Source organism: Rutilus rutilus (genome assembly GCF_951802725.1).
Source record: "Rutilus rutilus genome assembly, chromosome: 3".
Taxonomy (NCBI): Eukaryota; Metazoa; Chordata; class Actinopteri; order Cypriniformes; family Leuciscidae; genus Rutilus; species Rutilus rutilus.
The window spans coordinates 10,096,776-10,108,845 of record NC_140211.1 but is presented as its reverse complement, the minus strand read 5'-3'; positions in this window follow the sequence as shown (position 1 = coordinate 10,108,845).

Here is a 12,070-nt window from a genome sequence, read left to right as displayed (position 1 = left end):
GGAGGGGTTAATAGGCGAAGGAGAGAGTCTTGTTGGAACAACATGACAGAATTTTCATTTTGGGGTGAACTAACCCTTTAATGAAGTGGAAAGACATGAATTTGCCTCTAATGTACACCAGGAAGCTTTTGACGAGTATTCTTATGAATATTAGCTGACCAAAAATAGCCTTTAAAGTTAGGTAAAGACAGCCCACCACTATACGTTTACAATTTTGGAGTAATACTTTACGAATCCTGGGCACTTTACCATTCCACAGAAAAGGAGTAACAATTTGTTCAATAGACTTAAAAAAACAAACAAAGGCAAAAACAAAGGAATACAATTTAGGAAGGACATTCATCTTCACTATGTTAATTCTTACAATTAAGGATCAGGGAAGATTACACCAACTTTGAAAGATTTCGTTTGAGCTAGCAAGCGGGTATAATTGGCAAAAAAGATAGATGATAGAAAGTGACATTAATCCCAAGATATTTAAACCAGACCTACATGGGTTTCAGCCTAAATGGGACATCAGAATTTTTAAGTCGCAGAGCCAAGGCGTTTACGGGGTAACACTCTTTTGAAAATACATTTTACAATCGGAAAAAGAGCCAAATTTATTCAACATAATTGAAAGAGTAGCTGTGATCGGGTTACAAACGTATAACAACAAATCATCGGCGTAAAGGGATAATTTCATTTCGATATCAGAACAAGAAATTCCTTTGAATAACAAGGAGGACCGTAAGGCAAATTGACAAAGACTCAATGGCAAAGCAAATAGCAAAGGGGAGATCGGACATGCTTGACGTGATCCACTCTTTAATTCTGGAGTATTCTGAATGTGTCATTAGTGTGTACACTTGCCTGGGAGGCTGGCATATAAAAGACATCCATAAAATCAAAGCATTCCCAAACCCACATTTTTTAAGTGCAGCAAAAAAGATACAGCCTTTTTACGTATCGAGAGCAATTACCTCCTCCAGGGACAACAGAAGAATGTTTGGAGTAAATTATGTTTGAGAGAGTACAAATATTACACACAAAAAAGCTGTCTCCCTTTAATAAAACCAGTTTGCTCCTGTAGCCCCTCCAGTTGGATCCGCCTAACAAGGAGGATAAAGACTGCAGTCTCTAGTGTCAGTCGTAGAGCGCCGCTTGAGATTAGAGGTGTGAGGTTTCCACGCACAGCTCTCACTGTCCTACGTCATTGAGCCAACACTTTTCCCACTATCTTAGCATCAACATTCTTTAGTGAAAGAGGCCTGTAGGAACTGCAAGAAGTGGGATCTTCATCTTTCTTTAGAAGTAATATTATGGAGGCTTGAGTCACGCTCAAGAGACTCTGCGTAAACTGATAAGAGTAAAGGGGTCAATTTATTTTGAAATGTCTTTCTAAAATGTGTAGGGAAGCCATCAGGGACTTGAGCTTTGGATTGCTAGTATTAGCTAAACAACACGTTTACACTGGGTGGTGGAAATTTATCGACGAAAAGATTGAAATATGGTTAAACAGTGCAGGAGCATCCAAAATAGCAACCTACTGAACTCCATAGCTCCTCAAACCAGAAGTCCTGGATTATTTTGATTGTTTGAATTAGAGAAACAACTGGTTATTTGATAAGTTATTTGCAGGTGACAAGTTCAAACTTTTTGGTGGATGATGCCAAGAGTCGACATTCAGCGGTTATGTTGTCTGGTTGCTGCTCACAGACTTGGCTGACTCCTGTGTCTGTGTGGTTTGGTGGTTATCCAAATTGAAGAACATCTTGTAAAAAATAAATAAAAAATCAGTGCAGGCCTCACATAGCTAACTGCTATGTAAGGCAATTGACAGAGGCTCAATGGCAAAGCAAATAGCATAGGGGAGAGCAGACATGCCTGACGTGACCCACTCCTAAATTCTGAAGTATTCTGAAAGTGTATGTACACTTGCCTGGGGGGGTTAGCATATCAAAGACATCCATAAAATAAAAGCATTCCCAAACCAAAATTTTTGCAGGCCTCACATATAGCTAACTGAATCAATGCAATCTTATGTAAATTAAATAGAGTATTTAAATTTTTATTGTTTCATATTATCATCACACACACACACACACACACACACACACACACACACACACACACACACACACACACACACACACACACACACACACACACACACACACATGCATGCATATATACATCATATATTTTACAGTTAGAATGTAATATTTTATATATATATATATATACAAGCTATAAACAAAATATTACATTCTAACTGTAAAATATATGATGTATATATGCATGCATGTGTGTGTGTGTGTGTGTGTGTGTGTGTGTGTGTGTGTGTGTGTGTGTGTGTGTGTGCACAATTTCACAATTTGGCATGTTTCATTTCATCATCATGATGATGAGGAAATGAAACATGCCAAATTGTGAAATTGGGCAGATATAATTTGGCCAATCTGTCATACACGGAAAGAAATTCTAAACATGCAAAAACAAGAGAGAACCAACTAAATATTACTGATATTGTAGTCAAAGAAGCATTTTCTAAGCTTTTTTCTATGAGCTTTTAGTTTTTCCATGCTTTTTTTTGCATAGAAAATTAAAACCTGTAGCTGTAGTTTGCCTTTTTTTTTTTGCCCTAACGGCCTATATAAAATATTGGAAAAATACATAAAATATTTTTCACACATTTTGATGGTTTAATCAAACTTGTAGGGTCATTAAAAATAAATATCCCCTATGGACATCACTTTTGGCCACTACTGTATACTTACCAAACATACTAGGCTATATTGGACACTTATCCAAAGCAAATTCAAATTCATGTTTTCTCTCGGAATCGACCGTGGCGATGTCCGGGGTTTAGAATGACCCAGGGTTAACTATTGCAAGTGTGAAAAGCCCTTTTGAAAGCCCGCGAGTGTTTAGGGTGTTGCAAATTTTCTACATGCTACTGATTCCTGGGTTATCTTGCTTCACGTTTCACACTTCTCTTTATTTACCCGGGGTTAACAATTAATTCTGGGTATTCATAAACTGACGTTTCACACTGTACATTTCTAAACCCTGGGTTAAAGGGTTAGTTCACCCAAAAATTTAAATTCTGTCAGTAATTACTCACCCTCATGTTGTTCCAACCATGTAAGTCTTTCGTTCATCTTCGGAACACAAATTAAGATATTTTTGATGAAATCTGACAGAATTTTGACTCCTCCATAGGCTTCCAGTGTGACCGAAACTCACCGGCCCAGAATAGTTATTAAAACATCGTTAAAATAGTCCAAGTAACTACAGTGGCACTACATTAAGTTTATCATGCGACGAGAATACTTTTTGTGCACAAAAACAAACAAAAATAACGACTTTATTCCACTTTTCATTTCCTTCTCTCTGAGCCTCGTAGTGTTTTTGCGCTGCGCGTCTGTGTTGCACGTCATCACGCAACACACACATGACTGGCGTCGGCCAATAGTGAGCCTACGTGGTGACGTGTAACACAGACGCGCTGCGCAAAAACACTACGCAAACCAACTAGACATCCAGAGAGAAGGAAATGAATAGTGGAATAAAGTCGTTATTTTTGTTTGTTTTTGCGCACAAAAAGTATTCTCGTCGCTTGATATACTTAAGATTGAGCCACTGGAGTCACTTGGACTATATTAACGATCTCTTTAATAACTTTTCTGGGCCAGCAAGTTTCGGTCACACTGGAAGCCTATGGAGGAGTGAAACATGGCTCAGATTTCATCAAAAATATCTTAATTTGTGTTCCGAAGATGAACGAAGGTCTTACACGGTTGGAACAACATGAGGGTGAGTAATTACTGAAGGAATTTTAATTTTTGGGTGAACTAACCCTTTAACGTTCTTATTTGCATATTTGCGGTGCCAGTGTCATTGATTGGATGAACGCAGCACGCGACCTGTAAAACCTCTAGCATTGCGCATCTTTGTATTGCCGACTGTACTATCGAGTTTATACTGAATGGACATTATAAAGGTAAGAATAAAACGGTCTTTCTTCGCTCACATTGTCGCGGTTTTAGTCAGCATTTGACTTCTTTTTTTTTTTTTTCTCAAACGCTAAATTTACTGTTTATATGTGCAGTGTTTCCATGACTGTACAAAGCACGCAAATATGTACGCGGTTGTTTGTCTGTTGCTAAGCGTCTAGCTTTAACATTGTAACACCGCTTCGTTCACACTGTGCACGTTTGGCACCGAAATGTGGGGTTAACACTCCAACCCCTGCTCCTTTACCCAGGGTTAAAAGCGGTTTAGAACGACAATAACCCGGGGTTGAGCGCAGTGTGAAAAGCCCTTTTGAGTCCGTATTCAAGTGGTGCTAATTGTGGAGTCTATATCTTCATAAACTCTATCCTGTTACCTCAACAATTTCTAAATATTCTGATATTGATGAAACTTACTCTTTTTGTGGTTTTGTTGAAGAAACAGCTTCCCATTTATTTTGTAAGCTAATTGTAGTATATGCCTAACTAATAAATTCTGGGCTGATTTAAGTAGGCTACTTGTGTTTTTAGCCCTTCAAATGTGACCCACACCTTCATACTCAAAGAGGTTTTCTTTTATTTCGAAAAACCTAAACTGCTGTCCCATGAATATGTTGTTAATTTCTTTATCTTGTATGCAAAATTCCTCATTCTCAAGCAAAATGGCTTAAATCTCAGAATTTTATTCTCTTATTTCATCCCTTAGACTTATAAAAAAAAGTGTAACATTTGTTATTCATTATGACGACGTAATAATGCACTAATAATGATGTACGCAAACTTTTTTTTTTGCCACTTTTGTGGCCCTTAACATGCTCAAAAACTCTTGAAATTTTGCACACGCGTCAGAACCTGCGGCCATCAGGGCCGGACTGAAGCTGGTATCCGGGCGTGGCAGGGGGGCTCGACAGCGCCCCCTGGAATGGTGTCCGAAAACTTGGTCCATAAATCAAACACGGTTGCATGTAATAATATGAAACTCAGTACACTTATAGATCTCATCGTGTCGAACAACTTTCGTGCTCTAAGTTTTACACCAGCCCAACAGGAAGTCGGTTATTATACGTTGTTTGGAAAACGCATACAATGGAATGTGAAATACTCCTCCTAGGGAATTCATCCGATCGCCACCAAACTCGGTGTGAATGAAGTCAAGACATTGAGGATGAATTCTTGCGAACAGATTTTTGATATCTCGAATGGTTTGGCCGTGGCGAGGAAACGAATTTATGGCGAATAATGGGACACAGGAAGTGTGTTATAACTTCTGCATACATTAACTGATCTTGATGAAACTTCCGCAGTGTGTTCGTTGTAAGAGGCCGATCACATGGATGTGACTATTGTGAGTCAAAGTTATAACGCCACCAACTGGCAGCAGGAAGTTTGTCACTTTCAAAATGCTTTGAAATCACTCTCTTATTTTTACCCGATTTGCTTCAAACTTTATGTGTATAATGTAGACCCACAGCAGATGTAGACCTGTGAAAGGATTATTGATATCTTAGATACTGTTGCCATGGCAACGCATCAAACTTTAATATTCTTTTTTGATGCTTTTGAGACTCTTAGCATGCTTGAAATTGGATGAAACTCGACAGACACATCACATTTATTAGCCAGCAGACATGTGCAAAGTTTCAGAAATGGGCGTGGTGGAATGGCTCAGTAGCGCCACCTTTTGACCAAAGTGGGGGGTTAGATTCATCTACAGCAACAAAACTTGGTATGTATATTGTTCTCATCAAGCCGGACAACTTTCTAATTTACAGTCATTAGCTCTGACCAACAGGAAGTCAGATATTTTGGTTTGAATGTGGATTTTTCTGGAGAATTTTCTCTGTCTCTCTCTCTCTCTCTCTCTCTCTCTCTCTGTCTCTGTATGTGAAAGGGGTGGGGGGATTTTTCACCCTTGAACGGGGTCTGAAAACTTGGTCCATAGATCAAACACGCTTGCATGAATTAATATGAAACTCAGTACACGTATAGATCTCATCGGGCCGAACAACTTTCCCTCGGTCAAGTTTTACGCCAGCCCAACAGGAAGTTGTCTATTATGGGTTGTTTGGAGAACGCTTGCTCTGGAATTTGATGTCCTCCTCCAAGGCAATTCTTTCAATTGCCACCAAACTCTGTCAGCATGAATTCAAGACATTGAGGATGCTAAATTGCGGACGGATTTTTGATATCTCGAACGGTTTGGCCGTGGCGAGGAAACTAATTAATGGCGAGAAAAGATAAAAAAGAAATGTTATAACTTCTGCATACATTAACTGATTTTGATGAAACTTTAGCAGTGTGTTCGTGGTAAGAGGCTGATCACTTGTATGTAACTATTGTGAGTCAAAGTTATAGCGCCACCAACTGGCAGCAGGAAGTGTGTCACTTTCTAAATGCTTTTGACAAAAGTGGGGGGGTTAATTTTATGTACAGTCACAAAAATCAGTACGCATATTGGTCTCATCGAGTCGGACAATTTTCTAATTTACAGTCATTAGCTCAGAGCATCAGGAAGTCAGATATTTTGGTTTGAATGTGGATTTCTTTGCAAAATCAGCCTCTGAATTTTTTCCCACTCCTCTTAAGTGGTTTATTTTATTCCCACCAAACTTTTTCAACATGATGAAAATACATTAAAGATGCTAAATTGTAAACAGATAATAAATATCTCAAACAGTTTTGCTATGGCGAGGGATTAATGTCAAAAAAGGAAAAATTCTATATAAAATTATACAAATATCAGAACTAAACCCATTTTATTCTTTTTTTTTTCAATTTAATAATTGTTTAAGTTTAAAAACATCCAGAATGTTTTTTTAGTCCAAAAATAAATAATGTCATTCATAGTGCTGTACTGCCCTCTTGTGTTCAAAATCAGGTAGGCCTATTGTATCTATATAAAAATATACTAGGCATGTGACGGTGAGAATATTTTAACACCGGTTAATCAACGTGTGACACCGCTGGGGGCTTTTGAATCGCTAACTTAAAAACGAAAGTAAAATATGTTCGTCCGCACTGACATGGATAATGGTGCGGAGCAGAGCGAGCGTTTTCAATGAATTCCTATGGAAGTAGGAATGAACTAAAAAACGTTGACTCTGTTCTGCTCGTTCCTCGCCATGGCACCGTTATGAATGCCTGTGCAGCCGTGAGCATTTTAGTTTAATTTTAAAATTAGCGCCATTTCGGGGGCAGATTGCTTGAATTTATTTTACAAAAGCACAATGTCGTTTTATTTCTACTGTACACAAATATAAGTTAACACTTTGCAGTTTGAATGATGTTAGGGTTAGGGTTTTATATATATATATATATATATATATATATATATATATATATATATATATAAGAATATTACTTATCTGATATATATATATATATAGTTACATTTATATATATATATATATATATATAGTTACATTTATATATATATATATATATATAAATAAAAATATAGCTGCAAGCAGCGATGGAGGGCCCAAGCCGGTGACACCGCCACCCCCGGTGCCTTTAGTGTAACTAAAGGCACCAGGGTCGCGGTGCCACCGGCTTGGGCCCGCAATCGCTGCTCGCAGCTATATTTATTCTTTGTTTTTGTTTTTATGATTGTTCATTGTAAGGGATATAGGCCTACAATCATGTTTCATTTCCAAAAAAAAAAGGTGATGTTTTTTTTGTTTGGATGATGGACATCCAGCACTTTTAAGTTTTCCTAGGGGTGCCGAAGGAGAAAACCACAAAATGTTTAGCTGGTTTAAACTGGTAAAAAATAACAAATTAAAATGTATTATTTACCAGTATAAGGCATGGTTTGGGTACTTTTATGTCAGTTATGGATGGTCATATACAGTATGTCAGCAGAGTTGTAGTTTGTCTTTCATTAAAGGGGCTATATGTAAGAATTTTTTTATGTACTGATTCGGGACATTTTTGCCAGGAAAATCAAAAGGATGTGACGTTTATGAGAGAGCCATTCTGTACTGTAATGTCAATGTGTCATGCAAAGAAAATGGATTCATTCAAACTATCTCAAATATAGGCTACTTTATGATCAAACAATCGTAGGAGTAATTTTAATTACGTCATCTGTCGACATGATGCCGTTGATTTGCAGAGCTTGTGCAAATATATATCCACATTTCTCTCTGTCTCTGTTGCATGTTTATTTTGTTGGATAGGCTATCCATTAACAGTAAATCACTAAAAAAGGTATTTCCAACTTACTTCTAAGTGAAGAATGACCAAGAACTTCGCTGTGAGTAGGCTATCCACCTTTTTCCTGACAATAGGAGGCACTTCCAATCAATGACTACGTTCATACTGTCAGGCAAAATCCGATTATTTGTGTATCTGATTGGAATCTAATCTAAAATTATTGATGGCCTGCACACGCAACTGTTCAGATCCGATTTGTGTGTCCATGCCGCTCTTTCGTTTTCCGGAATATCTGCATTGGTTTCTATGGCAATGACATTGAGTTGGTAGGTAAATGCCAACAACAACCGCAACATGGAGGGGTTTGCAAAAGCAATACATATGCTGTCTTATTTAAAACATGGCAATGTGTAGCCTCAGCGCTGGACTACTGCGTCTTCTGAGGCAGCGGCAGAACTGTAGGAGGCGGGTATATGAGTGGCTTTCCCAGACAGCAACATAGTGTCAGCCCAGATCCGGCCTACATCTGGTACACGTGGATTCCACACGGCCCGGATGTGGGCCGGATCTGGGCCGACATTATGTTGCTGTCTGGATTATTCCACGCTGTCGTCTCCACCGGTTTCAAAACTTTGTTTTAGGCTATTGTCATTCTGCTCGTTCGACACTTTGCAACAACACAATGTTGTTTCTGCAGCGACCTTCAGCATGTTTCCTATAACAACGTCTGACATGTTTACATTTTACAGAGAAAGTGTGAGAAAGTCACACTAAATCCGATCTGAGCAGTCACACTGAAACGGATTTCCAGAAATGCGATTTGATTTCAAACCACATATGAATGTAGCTTGAAACGGATTTCATGTGATTTTTGGCCGTTCACACTTGCTAAATCTAATTGGATTTCAATCGGATATGCAAAAAAATCTGATTTGGACTGACAGTCTGTACGTAGCGGGAACAAATCATTTCAAATTATAAAGTTGCTCTACAAATAGCCTAATCTTTATCCTTCAGTTTGACTGAATGAGGTGTCAATTTCCCCTCATGTTTTATTTTCAGACGTCAGAGGAATATCATAAGGCTTGGTATTTTAATGTACCACAAGAATATCTGTGGCAAGAAAGACAACATATAAAACTACTGCTCTCCCGATTTAATTTACGATATATCAAAGTCCCTTTGTTCTTCCCCCCCCTTATCTATCCCCAGATGAGATGTAACTTACAGATCCATTAGAATATAATTGGATTTAGTGGGTTTGAAGGCACTTAAGAAGCCGTTTCACCATTAACAAGGAATGAGCTACCTCCATTTGAAAAGGAAACTAGGAAACCAGCTAGTCACAGCGGTTAGGGTGTCGGGAACATTGTCTGGAATTTGATCCTAATCGACGTCATGCAAGAGAGTCTGAAAATCAAATGAACGTTGCATACGCAAATGCATTCAATTACTTTTCAATTCAAACTACAAACCACAGCTGAAATAAGGTGTGTATGGAGCGTCATAGGTGAAGTAACCACTTTAAATGGCAAATAAATATAGAGGAGACACTGTTAGCTCATCTTTTCCGAGGTAGTCAACAGAAACACAATCAAACGCTGAAAATAGAGATATGATAGTAAGAACTTGGCGAAGGCCTTAGAGTTAAATACTTGTGCAAAGAGAGGTCTATTGGATCTTTCATTGAAAGGCCATAACTTTTGCTACATGGAGTAAATGAAGATTTGGAATTGTATTTTCCTTCAATTATTATTGTTCTTCTTTGCACGTGGTTATGTTTTTGTGCGTGTATACATTGGCTACTTGTTTTTGTTTTTTAAAGGGGTAGTTCACACAAAAATGAAAATTGTGTCATCATTTACTCACCCAAGTATGACTTTTGCGTCTGTGAAACATAAACGAATACATCTTGAGAAATGTTTTTTGTGTTTTTTGCCCATTCACTGGAGGAAAACAAAAGTGTTTGGAAACCAACAGTCTTCAAAATGTTCCGCATAGAGTGAGGCTGAGTAAACTATGAAAGAATGTTCATTTTTGAGTTCACATCAACATTTTAATTAAAGCAGATCCTCTTTAAGATATTGGGCTTCCTCAATGGGCCTTATAACTACTATTACTACTATTATTCATGCCAACTACTGGCATGAATAATACAGCTTTTTAGTCGTTTTTCACTGATCCGTGTGAATGTGGATCATTTTGACAATGAATGCGTAAAATCCGAAAGAAAAACGTTTCTGTTTTTAGTACATCGTTGTCGTGAAAACACCCTCAGATTCACCTTGAAATATTAGTGTGTGGGACACAGTGAGCATGGAGACTGACACATAGTACACAGAATTTTTAAAAGCTTAGTTTTGAATGTGTGCTATAAATATATGGTGCTAAAAATATAGTATTCTCAATTAAAACAGTAGAGGATTGGAGCCAGAAACCCGTATTTGATATGTCACAAGTCACAACTTAACAAGCGGTTTAATTTTTTACTATTATAATTTTTTTTATATGATGTTTTGTTTTACTTAGCATCGTTAAGTTGATCGTAGAGATCACTGGCTCATGATACTTTGGGGAAATGCAGTTCTGTTTGGTTACCAACGTTTTTTTCAAATATCTTCTTGCATGTTCCACCGAGAAAAAGGAAGCAACACGTTTGTAATGACAAACCTGTCTACTATGAAATAACTGACATTTTGTTGTTAACTTTCCCTTTAACATTTTATTTAAAACAAGTCATCTTTAAGATATTTGACTTCCTCAATCCATTGGCCTCACCTGCAGTCTAACCGTTTCCAGGTTCAAACAGGTTAATCACATTCCAAAACTTAACAAACTGCTTAATTAGGATATCATTTTTTCATGTGATATTTCTTAACAGAACTATTAAGATTAAGAGTTCTCATTAGGAACAGGCACTAGACCAAAAAGTAATTACTCGCCCTCATGTCGTTCCAAACCTGTAAGACTTTTGTTCATCTTCAGAACACAAATGAAGATATTTTTGATGAAATCTGAGAGATTTCTTTCATTTCTTTCATTGACAGCTATACGCAACTAACTTTGATGCTTCAAAAAGTTCATAAAGCGATCGTAAAACTAATCCAAATGAATTAAGCGGTTTAGTCCAAATTTTCTGAAGAGACTTTATTCTGCTTTATATGATGAACAGATTTAATTTAGGCTTTTATTCATAAATAAACATTCATCAACTCACACATCAGTTGTGATAAACTAAAGCTCAATCATGTTCACTTGTTGCGCAAGAACCAATGAACCATTCTCGTGTTACGCATCACGTTTGAGCTTCTGTTTATGTTTGCTGATCAGTGTTTATATGTGAATAAAAGCCTGAATTCAGTCTGTTCATCATTTACATTTACATTTATGCATTTGGCAGACGCTTCTATCCAAAGCGACTTACATTGCTTTTCAAGGTACACATTTTTACATTCTTATCATATAAAGCGATTGAGTCTTTTTTGACTAAAATTTTGACTAAACCGCTCATTTCATATGGATTAGTAGTGTTATGATCTCTTTATGAACTTTTTGAAGCGTCAAAGTGTCAGTTGCGTAGCTGTCTATGGAGGGACAAAAACCTCTCAGATGTTTTGTGTTCCGAAGTCTTGCGGGTTTGGAACAACACGAATTAATAACAGAATTTTCATTTTTGGTTGAACTATCCCTTTAAACTGAACACTTTGCTGACTTAATTAATCAGCGTGAACAGATTATCTGACAAACCATAGATATATACACTAGTTGTCGCCTTGGGGCTCTAAACATGCGTCAAAACCGCCGCCATCTTTGAACAGGGGTCTTGTCATAGGAAGTAGCCATAGATATAAACACTAGATATCGCCTGGGCTACGGCAGTTGTAGGCAAAGGTCTAACGGAAATAAAATCACCATAA